The following is a 23063-nucleotide window of genomic DNA, read 5'->3' on the forward strand; positions in this document are numbered from 1 at the left end:
TTAGGAGTACGCAAAACCATTCGTTATCCGATCGTGCGATCGTGAGAAATCCTACCGTCCGATCGAGACCAAACTCTCGGGACGTGTGTCCTAGGTATGTGGGAACCTCTAGCAATTTTCAGAGCGGGTTTTGAGGCCGTGGACCCCAAGGGGTCCTGAGTTGACTTTTAGGGACTTTATAGTTTTAAGTCCCGAGCTACTTCTAAACCATATCCACTGAGAGGAAAGTTAGTGTGGGCAAAGGAACAATCTTTATTAGGATGCACGCACCTTTAGGAGCCGGGGGTGAGGGTTTTTAACTTATTATTATTTTATTGAGCAGATTTATTAATAGAATATTATGATGACTATACAGGCACCCGGGCACCAGGTGACCCGCATGAGGGACCTTCGAAAGGTCCAGCTAGCTCAGATCACCAGTGAGTGGACCTTTTTGTTTTCATAAATGAATTTATGCAATTTAATCTTATTTCTTGATCTTGAATAAGTTATTCATTGCCCGGAGTTTTAACAACTTGATTTATTGTTGTTTTTATATGTTTATTTTATATGCTGCCGAGTTGAGAGTGCCTAGAGATTTTTGGCATAGCCGAATTGTTAGATAATTAACAGATAAATTGGCAGCAGAGTTCAAGGGCTGATAATAATTAAATTAAATTCTTATTTACTTTTCAGAACTTTATATTTTCTTAAAAGCCACCCTAGGTACCCAACCATATTAAAGGTTGCCTTCAGTTATATGTTGCCTTCGATATAAAAAGGTTGTCTTCGGTTATATTGATGTCGACGGACATCCAGTTGCCTTCGGGTAGGTCAGCATGCTAGACACCGCCCCACGAGTTTCGGGGACGCCCAAACCGTGGGTGTGAGGAACGCGGCTCAGATGGACCAAGTGTCCCCTGAATGCCGCGAGGATTGCGGCTCGGGTGACTTTGTGTTTCCCGAGGTCTGCTAGGACGTGTCGCTCCGGTGGCACGAGGATGGAATTGACGGAAACTAACGGAATTGACGGATTAATAAATGGGTACACCTAGGTGGTAGATTAAAGTGATTTCTATGCTTTTAAGAATTTAATGTTTGTTTAAGTATGTGATTAAATCTATAGATATAAATATGTACGCTTTGATTTCAGTACAAGTATGATAAGAAATGGTTTAGTTTTATAACTGAGTTTTTTTACAGTGGGGGTTAGTATGTTTCTCTACTATGTTTCTAAAGCTTTGTTTTTGGTCCACTCACCCTTTCCGTGTTTTGCGCCCCCAGGCAGTAGGCGTGCATAGTGAGCCACCATTGGGCCGAGTCCAGCTTCTGCCACACTCCTTGACGACGTAGGGACTTGTATAATTATTTTATACTTGTAGTTTTCTGTATAGAGCTCTGATATTGCCCTTGAAGTATACTTAACTGTTGGAATGTATTTATTTTGCATGCTGGCAGTTGGTGTACAGTTTTCCATGCTTTTCTGACAGGTGTAATTTTGGGTTTGGTCTAATTACAGGGGAGACTCTGCTGAAATTTCGGCAGAAGTCAAACTCCATTTTTAGTAGCACTTTTGAGTAAAAGGGCAATAAGGTCAATTTTGTCCAGCACCTGCCAGGTGTCGGACACGCACAGGGTTCGGCTCGGATTCCAAAGTGGAATTTGGGTCGGGTCCTGTCAGTTGGTGCATTCCATACTTCTAGCGATTGGATTTCACTCAAAACTAACCAAACGACTCCTCCCACCATATTATGATGATGCCCAAGTTTTGGGCTCGAGCCGAAATCAATAGGTGTGAGAAATTGGACAATTCAAGTTCAACGGCAGTTCGTTCCTAATTGGAGTGGTTGGTGTATTCCATACTTCTAGCGGTTGGATTTCACTCAAAACTAACCAAATGACTCCTCCCACCATATTATGAAGTTGCCCAAGTTTTGGGCTCGAGCTGAAATCAATAGGTGTGAGAAATTGGACAATTCCAGTTCAACGGCAGTTCGTTCCTAATTGGAGTGGTTGGTGTATTCCATACTTCTAGCGATTGGATTTCACTCAAAACTCACCAAATGACTCCTCCCACCATATTATGATGTTGCACAAGTTTGGGGTTCGATCCGAAATCAATAGGTGTGAGAAATTGGACAATTCAAGTTCAACGGCAGTTCGTTCCCAATTGGAGTGGTTGGTGTATTCCATACTTCTAGCGATTGGATTTCACTGAAAACTCACCAAATGACTCCTCCCACCATATTATGATGTTGCCCAAGTTTTGGGCTCGATCCGAAATCAATAGGTGTTCCAAATTGGGGAATTCAAGTTCAACGGCAGTTCGTTCCTAATTGGAGTGGTTGGTGTATTCCATACTTCTAGCGATTGGATTTCACTCAAAACTCACCAAATGACTCCTCCCACCATATTATGATGTTGCCCAAGTTTTGGGCCCGATCCGAAATCAATAGGTGTGAGAAATTGGACAATTCAAGTTCAACGGCAGTTCGTTCCTAATTGGAGTGGTTGGTGTATTCCATACTTCTAGCGATTGGATTTCACTCAAAACTCACCAAATGACTCCTCCCACCATATTCTGATGTTGCCCAAGTTTTGGGCTCGATCCGAAATCAATAGGTGTTCCAAATTGGACAATTCAAGTTCAACGGTAGTTCGTTCCTAATTGGAGTGGTTGGTGTATTCCATACTTCTAGCGTTTGGATTTCACTCAAAACTCACCAAATGACTCCTCCCACCAGATTTTGATGTTGCCCAAGTTTTGGGATCGATCCGAAATCAATAGGTGTGAGAAATTGGTCAATTCAATTTCAACGGCATGTCGTTCCTAATTGGAGTGGTTGGTGTATTCCATACTTCTAGCGACTGGATTTCACTCAAAACTCACCAAATGACTCCTCCCACCATATTATGATGTTGCCCAAGTTTTGGGCTCGATCCGAAATCAATAGGTGTGAGAAATTGGACAATTCAAGTTCAACGGCAGTTCGTTCCTAATTGGAGTGGTTGGTGTATTCCATACTTCTAGCGTTTGGATTTCACTCAAAACTCACCAAATGACTCCTCCCACCATATTATGATGTTGCCCATGTTTGGGGCTCGATCCGAAATCAATAGGTGTGAGAAATTGGACAATTCAAGTTCGACGGCAGTTCGTTCCTAATTGGAGTGGTTGGTGTATTCCATACTTCTAGCGACTGGATTTCACTCAAAACTCACCAAATGACTCCTCCCACCATATTATGATGTTGCCCAAGTTTGGGGCTCGATCCGAAATCAATAGGTGTGAGAAATTGGACAATTCAAGTTCAACGGCAGTTCGTTCCTTATTGGAGTGGTTGGTGTATTCCATACTTCTAGTGATTGGATTTCACTCAAAACTCACCAAATGACTCCTCCCACCATATTCTGATGTTGCCCAAGATTTGGGCTCGATCCGAAATCAATAGGTGTTCGAAATTGGACAATTCAAGTTCAACGGCAGTTCGTTCCTAAATGGAGTGGTTGGTGTATTCCATACTTCTAGCGATTGGATTTCACTCAAAACTCACCAAATGACTCCTCCCACCATATTATGATGTTGCCCATGTTTTGGGCCTGATCCGAAATCAATAGGTGTTCCAAATTGGACAATTCAAGTTCAACGGCGGTTCGTTCCTAATTGGGGTGGTTAGTGTATCCCATACTTCTAGCGGTTGGATTTCACTCAAAACTAACCAAATGACTCCTCCCACCATATTATGATGTTGCCCAAGTTTTGGGCTCGATCCGAAATTAATAGGTGTGAGAAATTGGACAATTCAAGTTCAACGGCAGTTCGTTCCTAATTGGAGTGGTTGGTGTATTCCATACTTCTAGCGATTGGATTTCACTCAAAACTCACCAAATGACTCCTCCCACCATATTATGACGTTCCCCAAGTTTGGAGCTCAATCCGAAATCAATAGGTGTGAGAAATTGGATAATTCAAGTTCAACTTCAGTTCGTTCCTAACTGGAGTGGTTGGTGTATTCCATACTTCTAGCGATTGGATTGCACTCAAAACTCACCAAATGACTCCTCCCACCATATTATGATGTTGCCCAAGTTTTGGGCTCGATCCGAAATCAATAGGTGTGAGAAATTGGACAATTCAAGTTCAACGGCAGTTCGTTCCTCATTGGAGTGGTTGGTGTATTCCATACTTCTAGCGATTGGATTTCACTCAAAACTCACCAAATGACTCCTCCCACCATATTATGATGTTGCCCAAGTTTTGGGCTCGATCAGAAATCAATAGGTGTGAGAAATTGGACAATTCAAGTTCAACGGCAATTCGTTCATAATTGGAGTGGTTGGTGTATTCCATACTTCTAGCGATTGGATTTCACTCAAAACTCACCAAATGACTCCTCCCACCATATTATGATGTTGCCCAAGTTTTGGGCTCGATCAGAAATCAATAGGTGTGAGAAATTGGACAATTCAAGTTCAACGGCAATTCGTTCATAATTGGAGTGGTTGGTGTATTCCATACTTCTAGCGATTGGATTTCACTCAAAACTCACCAAATGACTCCTCCCACCGTATTATGTTGTTGCCCAAGTTTTGGGCTTGATCCGAAATCAATAGATGTGCGAAATTGGACAATTCAAGTTCAACGGCAGTTCGTTCCTAATTGGAGTGGTTGGTGTATTCCATATTTCTAGCGATTGGATTTCACTCAAAACTCACCAAATGACTCCTCCCACCGTATTATGATGTTGCCCAAGTTTTGGGCTTGATCCGAAATCAATAGGTGTGAGAAATTGGACAATTCAAGTTCAACGGCAGTTCGTTCCTAATTGGAGTGGTTGGTGTATTCCATATTTCTAGCGATTGGATTTCACTCAAAACTCACCAAATGACTCCTCCCACCATATTATGATGTTGCCCAAGTTTTGGGCTCGATCCGAAATCGATAGGTGTTCCAAATTGGACAATTCAAGTTCAACGGCTGTTCGTTTCTAATTGGAGTGGTTAGTGTATTCCATACTTCTAGCGATTGGATTTCACTCAAAACTCACCAAATGACTCCTCCCACCGTATTATGATGTTGCCCAAGATTTGGGCTCAATCCGAAATCAATAGGTGTGAGAAATTGGACAATTCAAGTTCAACGGCAGTTCGTTCCTTATTGGTGTGGTTGGTGTATTCCATACTTCCAGTGATTGGATTTCACTCAAAACTCACCAAATGACTCCTCCCACCATATTCTGATGTTGCCCAAGTTTTGGGCTCGATCCGAAATCAATAGGTGTTCGAAATTGGACAATTCAAGTTCAACGGCAGTTCGTTCCTAAATGGAGTGGTTGGTGTATTCCATACTTCTAGCGATTGGATTTCACTCAAAACTCACCAAATGACTCCTCCCACCATATTATGATGTTGCCCATGTTTTGGGCCTGATCCGAAATCAATAGGTGTTCCAAATTGGACAATTCAAGTTCAACGGCGGTTCGTTCCTAATTGGGGTGGTTAGTGTATCCCATACTTCTAGCGGTTGGATTTCACTCAAAACTAACCAAATGACTCCTCCCACCATATTATGATGTTGCCCAAGTTTTGGGCTCGATCCGAAATTAATAGGTGTGAGAAATTGGACAATTCAAGTTCAACGGCAGTTCGTTCCTAATTGGAGTGGTTGGTGTATTCCATACTTCTAGGGATTGGATTTCACTCAAAACTCACCAAATGACTCCTCCCACCATATTATGATGTTGCCCATGTTTTGGGCCTGATCCGAAATCAATAGGTGTTCCAAATTGGACAATTCAAGTTCAACGGCGGTTCGTTCCTAATTGGGGTGGTTAGTGTATCCAATACTTCTAGCGGTTGGATTTCACTCAAAACTAACCAAATGACTCCTCCCACCATATTATGATGTTGCCCAAGTTTTGGGCTCGATCCGAAATTAATAGGTGTGAGAAATTGGACAATACAAGTTCAACGGCAGTTCGTTCCTAATTGGAGTGGTTGGTGTATTCCATACTTCTAGCGATTGGATTTCACTCAAAACTCACCAAATGACTCCTCCCACCATATTATGACGTTCCCCAAGTTTGGAGCTCAATCCGAAATCAATAGGTGTGAGAAATTGGATAATTCAAGTTCAACTTCAGTTCGTTCCTAACTGGAGTGGTTGGTGTATTCCATACTTCTAGCGATTGGATTGCACTCAAAACTCACCAAATGACTCCTCCCACCATATTATGATGTTGCCCAAGTTTTGGGCTCGGTCCGAAATCAATAGGTGTGAGAAATTGGACAATTCAAGTTCAACGGCAGTTCGTTCCTCATTGGAGTGGTTGGTGTATTCCATACTTCTAGCGATTGGATTTCACTCAAAACTCACCAAATGACTCCTCCCACCGTATTATGATGTTGCCCAAGTTTTGGGCTTGATCCGAAATCAATAGATGTGCGAAATTGGACAATTCAAGTTCAACGGCAGTTCGTTCCTAATTGGAGTGGTTGGTGTATTCCATATTTCTAGCGATTGGATTTCACTCAAAACTCACCAAATGACTCCTCCCACCGTATTATGATGTTGCCCAAGTTTTGGGCTTGATCCGAAATCAATAGGTGTGAGAAATTGGACAATTCAAGTTCAACGGCAGTTCGTTCCTAATTGGAGTGGTTGGTGTATTCCATATTTCTAGCGATTGGATTTCACTCAAAACTCACCAAATGACTCCTCCCACCATATTATGATGTTGCCCAAGTTTTGGGCTCGATCCGAAATCGATAGGTGTTCCAAATTGGACAATTCAAGTTCAACGGCTGTTCGTTTCTAATTGGAGTGGTTAGTGTATTCCATACTTCTAGCGATTGGATTTCACTCAAAACTCACCAAATGACTCCTCCCACCGTATTATGATGTTGCCCAAGTTTTGGGCTCGATCCAAAATCAATAGCTGTGAGAAATTGGACAATTCAAGTTCAACGGCAGTTCGTTCCTAATTGGAGTGGTTGGTGTATTCCATACTTCTAGCGATCGGATTTCACTCAAAACTCACCAAATGACTCCTCCCACCATATTATGATGTTGTACAAGTTTGGGGTTCGATCCGAAATCAATAGGTGTGAGAAATTGGACAATTCAAGTTCAACGGCAGTTCGTTCCTAATTGGAGTGGTTGGTGTATTCCATACTTCTAGCGATTGGATTTCACTCAAAACTCACCAAATGACTCCTCCCACCATATTATGATGTTGCCCAAGTTTGGGGCTCGATCCGAAATCAATAGGTGTTCCAAATTGGAAAATTCAAGTTCAACGGCAGTTCGTTCCTAATTGGAGTGGTTGGTGTATTCCATACTTCTAGCGATTGGATTTCACTCAAAACTCACCAAATGACTACTCCCTCCATAGTATGATGTTGCCCAAGTTTTGGGCTCGAGCCGAAATCAATAGGTGTGAGAAATTGGACAATTCAAGTTCAACGGCAGTTCGTTCCTAATTGGAGTGGTTGGTGTATTCCATACTTCTAGCGATTGGATTTCACTCAAAACTCACCAAATGAGTCCTCCCACCATATTATGATGTTGCCCAAGTTTGGGGCTCGATCCGAAATCAATAGGTGTTCCAAATTGGACAATTCAAGTTCAACGGCAGTTCGTTTCTAATTGGAGTGGTTGGTGTATTCCATACTTCTAGCGATTGGATTTCACTCAAAACTGACACTATGTCAAATTTCACTTACAGCAACACTAGATAGGCATCGGTAGAGAGTGAAATCGATGCTATTAGCAGATTAGGCATCAATTTCGAAAATAACGATACTAAACAGGTATAAAGACATCAGCGCGCATTTTTGTTTATTTATAACGATGGCTTTATTCCCCTTTAGCATCATCTACAAAAATATAGATGCCTAAAGTGATTAGTTTTTATTTTATTTTTAAGAGGGTCATTTTTTGGTAATCTAGCTCTGATGCCTAAAGTCTGAGTCAACGCCCTAACCCAAAAGTTTTACTCTCCCTCGCAAACTCTCTCTGAAACTTCTGCTCCCTCTCAAACTCTACCCCCAATTCTTCTAACTCCCTCTCAATTTTTTCACTCACTCTGAAACTAACCCAAAATTTTCACGCTCTCCCTCGCAAATTCTGCCTGAAACTTCATTTCCCTCTGAAACTCTTGCCCCAATTACTTCCAGCTCCCTCTCAATTTTTTCACTCCCTCTCAAACTGTCACCCTAAAACTCCATCTCCTGGAAAAATCTCGCCTCACCCTCTCAATTTTTTTCAGTCCCTCTGAAACTCTCTCTTTCTTCTCTCTCCTTCATCACTGCCCCATTCTTGCGAAAATCCTCCCCCTTTCCCTCTTAGAATGTTCATATTCCCAGAATACTCTACCCCTAATTTTTCGTGTAGCAGCCAGAGTCCTCTCTGACCCTAAACTCACTCACTCTCTCTCTAACCCAAAACCCTCTCTGGCTCTATATCTGATTCCAAATCCCTTTTATTCTCTTTAACCCCAAACGAGCTCATTCTTTCTCATCTAGACATCCTCTTCGTTCCCAAACCCTCTCACGACTGCAATCACAAGGTAACCCTAACTCTCTTTATCGCTCTTTTATTTTCCAATTTAGCCTTGCAGAACCTCACGGCTGCACCCTCAATTGGTTTTACTAAATTTTGTAGAACCTCACTGGCTACGAAGTTTCAAATTCTTTCAATTATTTCAATTTATGTTCTACCAGATACTACAAAGTTTCAAATTCTTTCAAAAGTTTAATTTATATTTAGATTTTTTATCATTCATTTTGCAGAATCTAATGGTGCTTTGGTTTGTTTTTAGAAGAGGTGCCATGTGATTGGTTGAAGTTAGAGAAAAAGCTGGGTGAGAGGACGGTGGGAAAGAGGTAAAAGTCAGCTTCTTATACCCTTTTAGAAAAAAAGAAATTGTTGGCTAGTATGTTCAATCTGAAGATTCTTCTAATTGAATTTGATTTAAGAACTGCAATTATCTGCTCTAATTTCTTTTTCATGTTTCATTATTGTTTTACTTTTGATTTTTTTCACTACAAGAGTGTGCGGTAGATAGCAGGTGTTCGACTGATCGTGTGGATCTGCCTGAAAATGGTGCCGCCCAAGTGTTCGATGAAAGGTCTGAACACAGCGTTTGAGGCAGGTGCTTTGTTTTGATTATGATTCAGAATTTTTTTCCTTTCTCATTTTAATTTTCCGTTTATATTTTTTTAATCCTCTTCCTCTGCTGCCAAGGATCAACGCCACTACCCCATGACCACTAACTGCTCCACATTTTGGTAAGAATTCTTTATTTTTCAATTCAATTTTAATTTGTTTTGGTGTTTGGGGTCAAATCTATCTTGGTATTTGGCAGAAATTTAGGTTTTTTAAACTAACTAAATGAGAATTTCAATTCTGTATATGTTTCATATTATTTGCTGTTTAGTTTGTAGTTTTAGATTTGATCTTTGGTTCATGTTTATTTATGATGAGTTGTACGCTGAAGATCAGCAAGTAGTTGGTTGAGTCCCTCTTTATTTGGTTACAGGTCTGGTTTCTTATGAAAAAAACATCTTGCAATTTGAAGATGACACAAACAGGGAAACACAGCTTCATTATCAATCTGATTTCTGTGTAGTGTGTTTCCTTGAACATAAGTGAGGCTACTTTCTAAGGTTAAGTACAGAAGGTTTAGCTTCCAAAGTTAATTTCACCTAAACCTAAAAGAAATATTAAAAGACTCGTCAAACATCAAAAACTCATTGAATATTTTGGCATCGTACTATTTTGGCATTCAACTAACACATCTTTGTTCTGATTTGGTAAATTGACTCATTATAATTGTTTTTGTGCCAAATTGCAGATCATATAGCCCTTATACTTGCGCATTCTAATCTTTTATGTACTGAATATGTGTTTTTCGTTGATCAAATTTCCTAGTCTTTGTTTTTGTCATATGTTTTTAAATTGTATTTTTTTGTGAACACCTTCAGTCTTGTTTTTCTCTTTCGAAGTTTTTGTTAAAATTTGTCCAGATGGTTGATGGGAGGCTGATTTTTGTTGAAGTTGCCCAGACTCAAAAACAGGAAGAGGATACCAAATCTAGATAATGACCTAATTTTTTCTCTATGTTGTTCAAGATGGGTTAACTTCTTAAGATTGAACATATATTATATTTACTATTGTATGCTCATCATTGCTTTGGTACTTCAAGTTTGAGAAATCTGAATACAGCTTCCTCTTGTAATGTCATTTTTCCCATTAAAAAAGAGAAGAAATGATTCTATTATACTTCAGCAAGTAAAGGTATTTTGAAAAATAACCAAAAGGTTTTGGCATATCTTTACTTTTATTGTTTCTTTTATTGGATAGTAATTACCTTGTTATCTAGTTAGATTGGTTGACAAATTCAGTTTTTTTGGTAGTTAGGTCTGTGTTAATATGAACCTTGTGTAATTTTTTTTCACAGCAATGTGCCTCTGTTTTTTTGGTAGTTAGGTCTGTGTCAATTGAGAAAAAATGCTAGCTGTGCATGTCCAACTCTCTACCCCATCACATGATCATTTAATTGCTAGTTTAAACATGAAGTGGGATCCAATTAATGACTTCTTGTTTAATTAGATTGATTGACAAATTAGATTTTCTTGTTCACCAATATGATTTCGTAAATTTGCATATTGGTTCATTTGAAGTGACAACATATCTTATGCAAATTTAGTACCTTGCACTTTTTAAGCTGATGTTCATATTTTGTGTTTACATTCTGTGTTTTTTTTTTTTTTTTTCCAATATAGAGCTAGAAGGAAGGACACGTACACCCAAATGGAATTGGATGAGGTGCGAGAAGAATTGGCAAGTCATGTCCTAGAATGGCTTTTTGATTAAGCTAAACATTCCTTCATTTTACATGTCTTTCTAGCTAGTATTTTGCTTATGCATAGACAAGTATGGATAATTTGTGGTGTAGGGCTGGTAAATTTGTGATTTGGATGTGACAAGTATGGATCATTCAAGTATTTTGCTTATATATATATATATATAGACAATTAAGGATATATTTAAATTACTGTTGATATAATGTTTATTTTTATGAGCAATGGCAACAACATGATTTGGAAATGAGGTCTTTCTTAAATACTATTATAGTAACTAAGTAAAGTGTGATGTGAAACAAGCAAAATACCTACTCTTTCCTTGCATTAATGATGCTTATTGTTTATAACAATTTCAGTTTTCCAGAAATAACTGAAGTTGAAAGATAAAAACAACAACCAGACATCTATTATCACTGATGCCTAAAACGAGAAGTAGCATCAACATTTATGTAACCACTAGCACTATTGGAGGTTTTTCACGTCCGCAAAATAAAAAAAAGCAATGATGTATAACATAATTCACAACACCATTATTTGTTTCTATGATGTTGTAATTGATAATATGCATCAGCATAGTAGATATCACTGATGCTGTTAGACCTCTTTAGCCTCATCCCTTTTAAAACTACTGATGATGTTAGACCTCTTTAGCCTCCTACCTTTTGAAACTACTGATGCTGTTTCGGGTTTAGGCGTCAGAAGTCAACCTTTTTTTGGCACTCGGAAATCATTTAGGCATCGGAGTTTACCAGATATCCGATGTAGTAAGTGATAAACAGCGACGGAGAATATCCGTTGCCTATTACATAGGAATATGCAACAGGCATGAATACCACGGTATTTATGTGTAATAGGCAACGGATAAAATCCGTGGCTAAAGCCCTTTTTTGGCATAGTGTCACCAAGTGACTCCTCCCCCCATATTATGATGTTGCCCAAGTTTGGGGCTCAATCCGAAATCAATAGGTGTGAGAAATTGGATAATTCAAGTTCAACTTCAGTTCGTTCCTAATTGGAGTGGTTGGTGTATTCCATACTTCTAGCGATTGGATTTCACACAAAACTCACCAAATGACTCCACCCACCATATTATGATGTTGCCCAAGGTTTGGGCTCGATCCGAAATCAATAGGTGTTCCAAATTGGACAATTCAAGTTCGACGGCAGTTCGTTCCTAATTGGAGTGGTTGGTGTATTCCATACTTCTAGCGATTGGATTTCACTCAAAACTCACCAAATGACTCCTCCCACCATCATATGATGTTGCCCAAGGTTTGGGCTCGATCCGAAATCAATAGGTGTTCCAAATTGGACAATTCAAGTTCGACGGCAGTTCGTTCCTAATTGGAGTGGTTGGTGTATTCCATACTTCTAGCTATTGGATTTCACTCAAAACTCACCAAATGACTCCTCCCACCATATTATGATGTTGCCCAAGTTTGGGACTCGATCCGAAATCAATAGGTGTTCCAAATTGGACAATTCAAGTTCAACGGCAGTTCGTTCCTAATTGGAGTGGTTGGTGTATTTCATACTTCTATCTATTGGAATTCACTCAAAACTCACCAAATGACTCCTCCCACCATATTATGATGTTGCCCAGGTTTGGGGCTCGATCCGAAATCAATAGGTGTGAGACATTGGACAATTCAAGTTCAACGGCAGTTCGTTCCTAATTGGAGTGGTTGGTGTATTCCATACTTCTAGCTATTGGATTTCACTCAAAACTCACCAAATGACTCCTCCCACCATATTATGTTGTTGCCCAAGTTTTGGGCTCGATCCGAAATCAATAGGTGTGAGAAATTGGACAATTCAAGTTCAATGGCAGTTCGTTCCTAATTGGAGTGGTTGCTGTATTCCATATTTCTAGCGATTGGATTTCACACAAAACTCACCAAATGACTCCTCCCACCATCTTATGATGTTGCCCAAGTTTTGGGCTCGATCAGAATTCAATAGGTGTGAGAAATTGGTCAATTCATTTCCAACGACAGTTCTTTCATAATTGGAGTGGTTGGTGTATTCCATACTTCTAGCGATTGGATTTCACTTAAAACTCACCAAATGACTCCTCCCACCATCATATGATGTTGCCCAAGGTTTGGGCTCGATCCGAAATCAATAGGTGTTCCAAATTGGACAATTCAAGTTCGACGGCAGTTCGTTCCTAATTGGAGTGGTTGGTGTATTCCATACTTCTAGCTATTGGATTTCACTCAAAACTCACCAAATGACTCCTCCCACCATATTATGATGTTGCCCAAGTTTGGGACTCGATCCGAAATCAATAGGTGTTCCAAATTGGACAATTCAAGTTCAACGGCATTTCGTTCCTAATTGGAGTGGTTGGTGTATTCCATACTTCTAGCAATTGGATTTCACTCAAAACTCACCAAATGACACCTCCCACCATATTATGATGTTGCCTAAGTTTGGTGCTCGTTCCGAAATCAATAGGAGTGAGAAATTGGACAATTCCAGTTCAACGGCAGTTCGTTCCTAACTGGAGTGGTTGGTGTATTCCGTACTTCTAGCGATTGGATTTCACTCAAAACTCACCAAATGACTCCTCCCACCAGATTATGATGTTGCCCAAGTTTTGGGCTCGATCCGAAATCAATAGGTGTGAGAAATTGGACAATTCAAGTTCAACGGCAGTTCGTTCCTAATTGGAGTGGTTGCTGTATTCCATATTTCTAGCGATTGGATTTCACTCAAAACTCACCAAATGACTCCTCCCACCATCTTATGATGTTGCCCAAGTTTTGGGCTCGATCAGAATTCAATAGGTGTTCCAAATTGGACAATTCAAGTTCAACGGCAGTTCGTTCCTAATTGGAGTGGTTGCTGTATTCCATATTTCTAGCGATTGGATTTCACACAAAACTCACCAAATGACTCCTCCCACCATATTATGTTGTTGCCCAAGTTTTGGGCTCGATCCGAAATCAATAGGTGTTCCAAATTGGACACTTTAAGTTCAACGGCAGTTCGTTCCTAATTGGAGTGGTTGGTGTATTCCATACTTCTAGAGATTGGATTTCACTCAAAACTCACCAAATGCTCCTCCCACCATCATATGTTGTTGCCCAAGGTTTGGGCTCGATCCGAAATCAATAGGTGTTCCAAATTGGACAATTCAAGTTCAATGGCAGTTCGTTCCTAATTGGAGTGGTTGGTGTATTCCATACTTCTAGCGATTGGATTTCACTCAAAACTCACCAAATGACTCCTCCCACCATATTATGATGTTGCCCAAGTTTTGGGCTCGATCCGAAATGAATAGGTGTTCCAAATTGGAAAACTCAAGTATAACGGCAGTTCGTTCCTAACTGGAGTGGTTGGTGTATTCCATACTTCTAGCGATTGGATTTCACTCAAAACTCACCAAATGACACCTCCCACCATCTTATGATGTTGCCCAAGTTTTGGGCTCGATCAGAATTCAATAGGTGTGAGAAATTGCTCAATTCATTTCCAACGACAATTCTTTCCTAATTGGAGTGGTTGGTGTATTCCATACTTCTAGCGATTGGATTTCACTTAAAACTCACCAAATGACTCCTCCCACCATAATATGATGTTGCCCAAGTTTTGGGCTCGATCCGAAATCAATAGGTGTTCCAAATTCGACAATTCAAGTTCAACGGCATTTCGTTCCTAATTGGAGTGGTTGGTGTATTCCATACTTCTAGCGATTGGATTTCACTCAAAACTCACCAAATGACACCTCCCACCATATTATGATGTTGACCAAGTTTGGTGCTCGATCCGAAATCAATAGGTGTGAGAAATTGGGCAATTCAAGTTCAACGGCAGTTCGTTCCTAATTGAAGTGGTTGGTGTATTCCATACTTCTAGCGATTGGACTTTACTCAAAACTCACCAAATGACCCGTCCCACCATATTATGATGTTGCCCAAGTTTGGGGCTCGATCTGAAATCAATAGGTGTGAGACATTGGACAATTCAAGTTCAACGGCAGTTCGTTCCTAATAGGAGTGGTTGGTGTATTCCATACTTCTAGCGATTGGATTTTACTCAAAACTCACCAAATGACTCCTCCCACCATATTATGATGTTGCCCAAGTTTTGGGATCGATCCGAAATCAATAGGCGTTCCAAATTGGACAATTCAAGTACAACGGCAGTTCGTTCCTAATTGGAGTGGTTGGTGTATTCCATACTTCTAGCGATTGGATTTCACTCAAAACTCACCAAATGACTCCTCCCACCATATTATGATGTTGCCCAAGTTTTGGGCTCGATCCGAAATCAATAGGTGTTCCAAATTGGAAAACTCAAGTATAACGGCAGTTCGTTCCTAACTGGAGCGGATGGTGTATTCCATACTTCTAGCGATTGGATTTCACTCAAAACTCACCAAATGACTCCTCCCACCATATTATGATGTTGCCCAAGTTTTGGGCTCGATCCGAAATCAATAGGTGTTCCAAATTAGAAAACTCAAGTATAACGGCAGTTCGTTCCTAACTGGAGCGGATGGTGTATTCCATACTTCTAGCGATTGGATTTCACTCAAAACTCACCAAATGACTCCTCCCACCATATTATGATGTTGCCCAAGTTTTGGGCTCGATCCGAAATCAATAGGTGTGAGAAATTGGACAATTCAATTTCAACGGCAGTTAGTTCCTAATTGGAGTGGTTGGTGTATTCCATACTTCTAGCGATTGGATTTCACTCAAAACTCACCAAATGACTCCTCCCACCATATTATGATGTTGCCCAACTTTTGGGCTCGATCCGAAATGAATAGGTGTTCCAAATTGGACAATTCAAGTACAACGGCAGTTCGTTCCTAATTGGAGTGGTTGGTGTATTCCATACTTCTAGCGATTGGATTTCACTCAAAACTCACCAAATGGCTTCTCCCACCATATTAAGATGTCGCCCAACTTTTGGGCTCGATCCGAAATCAATAGGTGTGAGAAATTGGTCAATTCAATTTCAACGAAAGTTCTTTCCTAATTGGAGTGGTTGGTGTATTCCATACTTCTAGCGATTGGATTTCCCTCAAAACTCACCAAATGACTCCTCCCACCATATTATGATGTTGCCCAAGTTTTGGGCTCGATCCGAAATCAATAGGTGTTCCAAATTGGAAAATTCAAGTATAACGGCCGTTCGTTCCAAACTGGAGCGGTTGGTGTATTGCACACTTCTAGCGATTGGATTTCACTAAAAACTCACCAAATGACTTCTCCCACTATATTAAGATGTCGCCCAACTTTTGGGCTCGATCCGAAATCAATAGGTGTGAGAAATTGGTCAATTCAATTTCGACGAAAGTTCATTTCTAATTGGAGTGCTTGGTGTATTCCATACTTCTAGCGATTGGATTTCACTCAAAACTCACCAAATGACTCCTCCCACCATATTATGATGTTGCCCAAGTTTTGGGCTCGATCCGAAATCAATAGGTGTTCCAAATTGGAAAATTCAAGTATAAGGGCTGTTCGTTCCTAACTGGAGCGGTTGGTGTATTGCACACTTCTAGCGATTGGATTTCACTAAAAACTCACCAAATGACTTCTCCCACCATATTATGATGTCGCCCAACTTTTGGGCTCGATCCGAAATCAATCGGTGTGAGAAATTGGCCAATTAAATTTCAACGAATGTTCGTTCCTAATTGGAGTGGTTGGTGTATTCCATACTTCTAGCGATTGGATTTCACTCAAAACTCACCAAATGACTCCTCCCTCCATATTATGATGTTGCCCAAGTTTTGGGCTCGATCCGAAATCAAATGGTGTTCCAAATTGGACAATTCAAGTTCAACGGCAGTTCGTTCCTAATTGGAGTGGTTGGTGTATTCCATACTTCTAGCAATTGGATTTCACTCAAAACTCACCAAATGACTCCTCCCACCATATTATGATGTTGCCCAAGTTTTGGGCTCGATCCGAAATCAATCGGTGTTCCAAATTGGACAATTCAAGTTCAACGGCAGTTCGTTCCTAACTGCTGTGGTTGGTGTATTCCATACTTCTAGCGATTGGATTTTACTCAAAACTCACCAAATGACTCCCCACACCATATTATGATGTTGCCCAAGTTTTGGGCTCGATCCGAAATCAATAGGTGTGAGAAATTGGTCAATTCAATTTCAACGAAAGTTCGTTCCTAATTGGAGTGGTTGGTGTATTCCATACTTCTAGCGATTGGATTTCTCTCAAAACTCACCAAATGACTCCTCCCACCATATTATGATGTTGCCCAAGTTTTGGGCTCGATCCGAAATCAATAGGTGTTCCAAATTGGACAATTCAAGTTCAACGGCACTTCGTTCCTAACTGGAGTGGTTGGTGTATTCCATACTTCTAGCGATTGTATTTTACTCAAAACTCTCCAAATGACTCCCCACACCATATTATGATGTTGCCCAAGTTTTGGGCTCGATCCGAAATCAGTAGGTGTGAGAAATTGGTCAATTCAATTTCAACGACAGTTTGTTCATAATTGGAGTGGTTGGTGTATTCCACACATCTAGCGATTGGATTTCACTCAAAACTCACCAAACGACTCCTCCCACCATATTATGATGTTGCCCAAGTTTTGGGCTCGATCCGTAATCAATAGGTGTGAGAAATTGAACAATTCAAGTTCAACGGCCGTTCATTCCTAATTGGAGTGGTTGGTGTATTCCGTACTTCTAGCGATTGGATTTCACTCAAAACTCACCAAATGACTCCTCCCATCATATTATGATGTTGCCCAAGTTTTGGGCTCGATCCGAAATCAATAGGTGTTCCAAATTGGAAAATTCAAGTATAACGGCAGTTCGTTCCTAACTGGAGCGGTTGGTGTATTCCACACTTCTAGCGATTGGATTTCACTCAAAACTCACCAAATGAGTTCTCCCACCATATTATGATGACGCCCAACTTTTGGGCTCGATCCGAAATCAATAGGTGTGAGAAATTGGTCAATTAAATTTCAACGAAAGTTCGTTCCTAATTGGAATGGTTGGTGTATTCCATACTTCTAGCGATTGGATTTAACTCAAAACTCACCAAATGACTCCTCCCACCATATTATGATGTTGCCCAAGTTTTGGGCTCGATCCGAAATCAATAGGTGTTCCAAATTAGAAAACTCAAGTATAACGGCAGTTCGTTCCTAACTGGAGCGGATGGTGTATTCCATACTTCTAGCGATTGGATTTCACTCAAAACTCACCAAATGACTCCTCCCACCATATTATGATGTTGCCCAAGTTTTGGGCTCGATCCGAAATCAATAGGTGTGAGAAATTGGACAATTCAAGTTCAACGGCAGTTAGTTCCTAATTGGAGTGGTTGGTGTATTCCATACTTCTAGCGATTGGATTTCACTCAAAACTCACCAAATGACTCCTCCCACCATATTATGATGTTGCCCAACTTTTGGGCTCGATCCGAAATGAATAGGTGTTCCAAATTGGACAATTCAAGTACAACGGCAGTTCGTTCCTAATTGGAGTGGTTGGTGTATTCCATACTTCTAGCGATTGGATTTCACTCAAAACTCACCAAATGGCTTCTCCCACCATATTAAGATGTCGCCCAACTTTTGGGCTCGATCCGAAATCAATAGGTGTGAGAAATTGGTCAATTCAATTTCAACGAAAGTTCTTTCCTAATTGGAGTGGTTGGTGTATTCCATACTTCTAGCGATTGGATTTCCCTCAAAACTCACCAAATGACTCCTCCCACCATATTATGATGTTGCCCAAGTTTTGGGCTCGATCCGAAATCAATAGGTGTTCCAAATTGGAAAATTCAAGTATAACGGCCGTTCGTTCCAAACTGGAGCGGTTGGTGTATTGCACACTTCTAGCGATTGGATTTCACTAAAAACTCACCAAATGACTTCTCCCACTATATTAAGATGTCGCCCAACTTTTGGGCTCGATCCGAAATCAATAGGTGTGAGAAATTGGTCAATTCAATTTCAACGAAAGTTCATTCCTAATTGGAGTGCTTGGTGTATTCCATACTTCTAGCGATTGGATTTCACTCAAAACTCACCAAATGACTCCTCCCACCATATTATGATGTTGCCCAAGTTTTGGGCTCGATCCGAAATCAATAGGTGTTCCAAATTGGAAAATTCAAGTATAAGGGCTGTTCGTTCCTAACTGGAGCGGTTGGTGTATTGCACACTTCTAGCGATTGGATTTCACTAAAAACTCACCAAATGACTTCTCCCACCATATTATGATGTCGCCCAACTTTTGGGCTCGATCCGAAATCAATCGGTGTGAGAAATTGGCCAATTAAATTTCAACGAATGTTCGTTCCTAATTGGAGTGGTTGGTGTATTCCATACTTCTAGCGATTGGATTTCACTCAAAACTCACCAAATGACTCCTCCCTCCATATTATGATGTTGCCCAAGTTTTGGGCTCGATCCGAAATCAAATGGTGTTCCAAATTGGACAATTCAAGTTCAACGGCAGTTCGTTCCTAATTGGAGTGGTTGGTGTATTCCATACTTCTAGCAATTGGATTTCACTCAAAACTCACCAAATGACTCCTCCCACCATATTATGATGTTGCCCAAGTTTTGGGCTCGATCCGAAATCAATCGGTGTTCCAAATTGGACAATTCAAGTTCAACGGCAGTTCGTTCCTAACTGCTGTGGTTGGTGTATTCCATACTTCTAGCGATTGGATTTTACTCAAAACTCACCAAATGACTCCCCACACCATATTATGATGTTGCCCAAGTTTTGGGCTCGATCCGAAATCAATAGGTGTGAGAAATTGGTCAATTCAATTTCAACGAAAGTTCGTTCCTAATTGGAGTGGTTGGTGTATTCCATACTTCTAGCGATTGGATTTCTCTCAAAACTCACCAAATGACTCCTCCCACCATATTATGATGTTGCCCAAGTTTTGGGCTCGATCCGAAATCAATAGGTGTTCCAAATTGGACAATTCAAGTTCAACGGCACTTCGTTCCTAACTGGAGTGGTTGGTGTATTCCATACTTCTAGCGATTGTATTTTACTCAAAACTCTCCAAATGACTCCCCACACCATATTATGATGTTGCCCAAGTTTTGGGCTCGATCCGAAATCAGTAGGTGTGAGAAATTGGTCAATTCAATTTCAACGACAGTTTGTTCATAATTGGAGTGGTTGGTGTATTCCACACATCTAGCGATTGGATTTCACTCAAAACTCACCAAACGACTCCTCCCACCATATTATGATGTTGCCCAAGTTTTGGGCTCGATCCGTAATCAATAGGTGTGAGAAATTGAACAATTCAAGTTCAACGGCCGTTCATTCCTAATTGGAGTGGTTGGTGTATTCCGTACTTCTAGCGATTGGATTTCACTCAAAACTCACCAAATGACTCCTCCCATCATATTATGATGTTGCCCAAGTTTTGGGCTCGATCCGAAATCAATAGGTGTTCCAAATTGGAAAATTCAAGTATAACGGCAGTTCGTTCCTAACTGGAGCGGTTGGTGTATTCCACACTTCTAGCGATTGGATTTCACTCAAAACTCACCAAATGAGTTCTCCCACCATATTATGATGACGCCTAACTTTTGGGCTCGATCCGAAATCAATAGGTGTGAGAAATTGGTCAATTAAATTTCAACGAAAGTTCGTTCCTAATTGGAATGGTTGGTGTATTCCATACTTCTAGCGATTGGATTTAACTCAAAACTCACCAAATGACTCCTCCCACCATATTATGATGTTGCCCAAGTTTTGGGCTCGATCCGAAATCAATAGGTGTTCCAAATTAGAAAACTCAAGTATAACGGCAGTTCGTTCCTAAATGGAGTGGTTGGTGTATTCCATACTTCTAGCGATTGGATTTCACTCAAAACTCACCAAATGACTCCTCCCACCATATTATGATGTTGCCCAAGTTTTGGGCTCGATCCGAAATCAATAGGTGTTCCGAATTGGACAATTCTAGTTCAACGGCAGTTCGTTCCTAACTGGAGTGGTTGGTGTATTCCATACTTCTAGCGATTGGATTTTACTCAAAACTTACCAAATGACTCCCCACACCATATTATGATGTTGCCCAAGTTTTGGGCTCGATCAGAATTCAATAGGTGTGAGAAATTGGTCAATTCAATTTCAACGAAAGTTCGTTCCTAATAGCAGTGGTTGGTGTATTCCATACTTCTAGCGATTGGATTTCACTCAAAACTCACCAAATGACTCCTCCCACCATATTATGATGTTGGCCAAGTTTTGGGCTCGATCCAAAATCAATAGGTGTTCCAAATTGGACAATTCAAGTTCAACGGCAGTTCGTTCCCAATTGGAGTGGTTGGTGTATTCCACACTTCTAGCGATTCGATTTCACTCAAAACTCACGAAATGACTCCTCCCACCATATTATGATGTTGCCCAAGTTTTGGGCTCGATCCGAAATCAATAGGTGTGAGATATTGGTCAATTCAATTTCAACGGCAGTTCGTTCCTAATTGGAGTGGTTGGTGTATTTCAGACTTCTAGCGATTGGATTTCACTCAAAACTCACCAAATGACTCCTCCCACCATATTATGATGTTGCCCAAGTTTGGGGCTCGATCCGAAATCAATAGGTGTGAGAAATTGGACAATTAAAGTACAACGGCAGTTCGTTCCTAATTGGAGTGGTTGGTGTATTCCATACTTCTAGCGATTGGATTTCGCTCAAAACTCGCCAAATGACTCCTCCCACCATATTATGATGTTGCCCAAGTTTTGGGCTCGATCCGAAATCAATAGGTGTGAGATATTGGTCAATTCAATTTCAACGGCAGTTCGTTCCTAATTGGAGTGGTTCGTGTATTTCAGACTTCTAGCGATTGGATTTCACTCAAAACTCACCAAATGACTCCTCCCACCGTATTATGATGTTGCCCAAGTTTGGGGCTCGATCCGAAATCAATAGGTGTTCCAAATTGGACAATTCAAGTTCAACGGCAGTTCTTTCCTAATTGGAGTGGTTGGTGTATTCCATACTTCTAGCAAGTGGATTTCACTCAAAACTCACCAAATGACTCCTCCCACGATATTATGATGTCGCCCAAGTTTTGGGTTCGATCCGAAATCAATAGGCGTTCCAAATTGGACAATTAAAGTTCAACGTCAGTTCGTTCCTAATTGGAGTGGTTGGTGTATTCCATACTTCTAGCGATTGGATTTCACTCAAAACTCACCAAATGACTCCTCCCACCATATTATGATGTTGCCCAAGTTTTGGGCCCGATCCGAAATCAATAGGTGTTCCAAATTGGGCAATTCAAGTTCAACGGCAGTTCGTTCCTAATTGGAGTGGTTGGGGTATTCCATACTTCTAGCGATTGGATTTCACTCAAAACTCACCAAATGACTCCTCCCACCATATTATGATGTTGCCCAAGTTTGGGGCTCGATCCGAAATCAATAGGTGTTCCAAATTGGGCAATTCAAGTTCAACGTCTGTTCGTTCCTAATTGGAGTGGTTGGTGTGTTCCATACTTCTAGCGATTGGATTTCACTCAAAAATCACCAAATGACTCCTCCCACCACATTATGATGTTGCCCAAGTTTTGGGCTAGATCCGAAATCAATAGGTGTGAGAAATTGGACAATTCAAGTTCAACGGCAGTTCGTTCCCAATTGGAGTGGTTGGTGTATTCCATACTTCTAGCGATTGGATTTCACTCAAAACCCACCAAATGACTCCTCCCACCATATTATGATGTTGCCCAAGTTTGGCGCTCGAACCGAAATCAATAGGTGTGTGAAATTGGACAATTCAAGTTCAACGGCAGTTCGTTCCTAATTGGAGTGGTTGGTGTATTCCATACTTCTAGCGATTGGATTTCATTCAAAACTCACCAAATGACTCCTCCCACCATATTACGATGTTGCCCAAGTTTGGCGCTCGATCCGAAATCAATAGGTGTGTGAAATTGGACAATTCAAGTTCAACGGCAGTTCGTTCCTAATTGTAGTGGTTGGTGTATTCCACACTTCTAGCGATTGGATTTCATTTAAAACTCACCAAATGACTCCTCCCACCATATTATGATGTCGCCCAAGTTTTGGGTTCGATCCGAAATCAATAGGCGTTCCAAATTGGACAATTAAAGTTCAACGTCAGTTCGTTCCTAATTGGAGTGGTTGGTGTATTCCATACTTCTAGCGATTGGATTTCACTCAAAACTCACCAAATGACTCCTCCCACCATATTATG

The 23063-nt window shown here is 40.6% G+C and overlaps 2 long non-coding RNA genes across 3 annotated transcripts; both read left to right on the forward strand.

Annotated features, from left to right (window-relative positions):
- Positions 1-384: 384 nt before the first annotated feature.
- Positions 385-1455, forward strand: LOC148297700 (uncharacterized). Its single transcript, XR_015833167.1, has 2 exons — positions 385-419; positions 1264-1455. It is a non-coding gene; the product is annotated as an uncharacterized LOC148297700 (long non-coding RNA).
- A 7318-nt stretch (positions 1456-8773) lies between these two features.
- On the forward strand, positions 8774-11039 carry LOC148297701 (uncharacterized). 2 transcript variants are annotated; one of them, XR_015836260.1, is made up of 4 exons: positions 8774-8865; positions 9032-9134; positions 9227-9270; positions 10768-11039. It is a non-coding gene; the product is annotated as an uncharacterized LOC148297701 (long non-coding RNA). The 2 variants fall into 2 exon arrangements; XR_015836261.1 differs by having other exon boundaries at positions 8802-8915.
- Positions 11040-23063: the final 12024 nt, after the last annotated feature.

The sequence above is a fragment of the Prunus avium genome, chromosome 1, assembly GCF_965620075.1.
Source record: "Prunus avium chromosome 1, drPruAviu1.hap1.1, whole genome shotgun sequence".
Lineage (NCBI taxonomy): Eukaryota > Viridiplantae > Streptophyta > Magnoliopsida > Rosales > Rosaceae > Prunus > Prunus avium.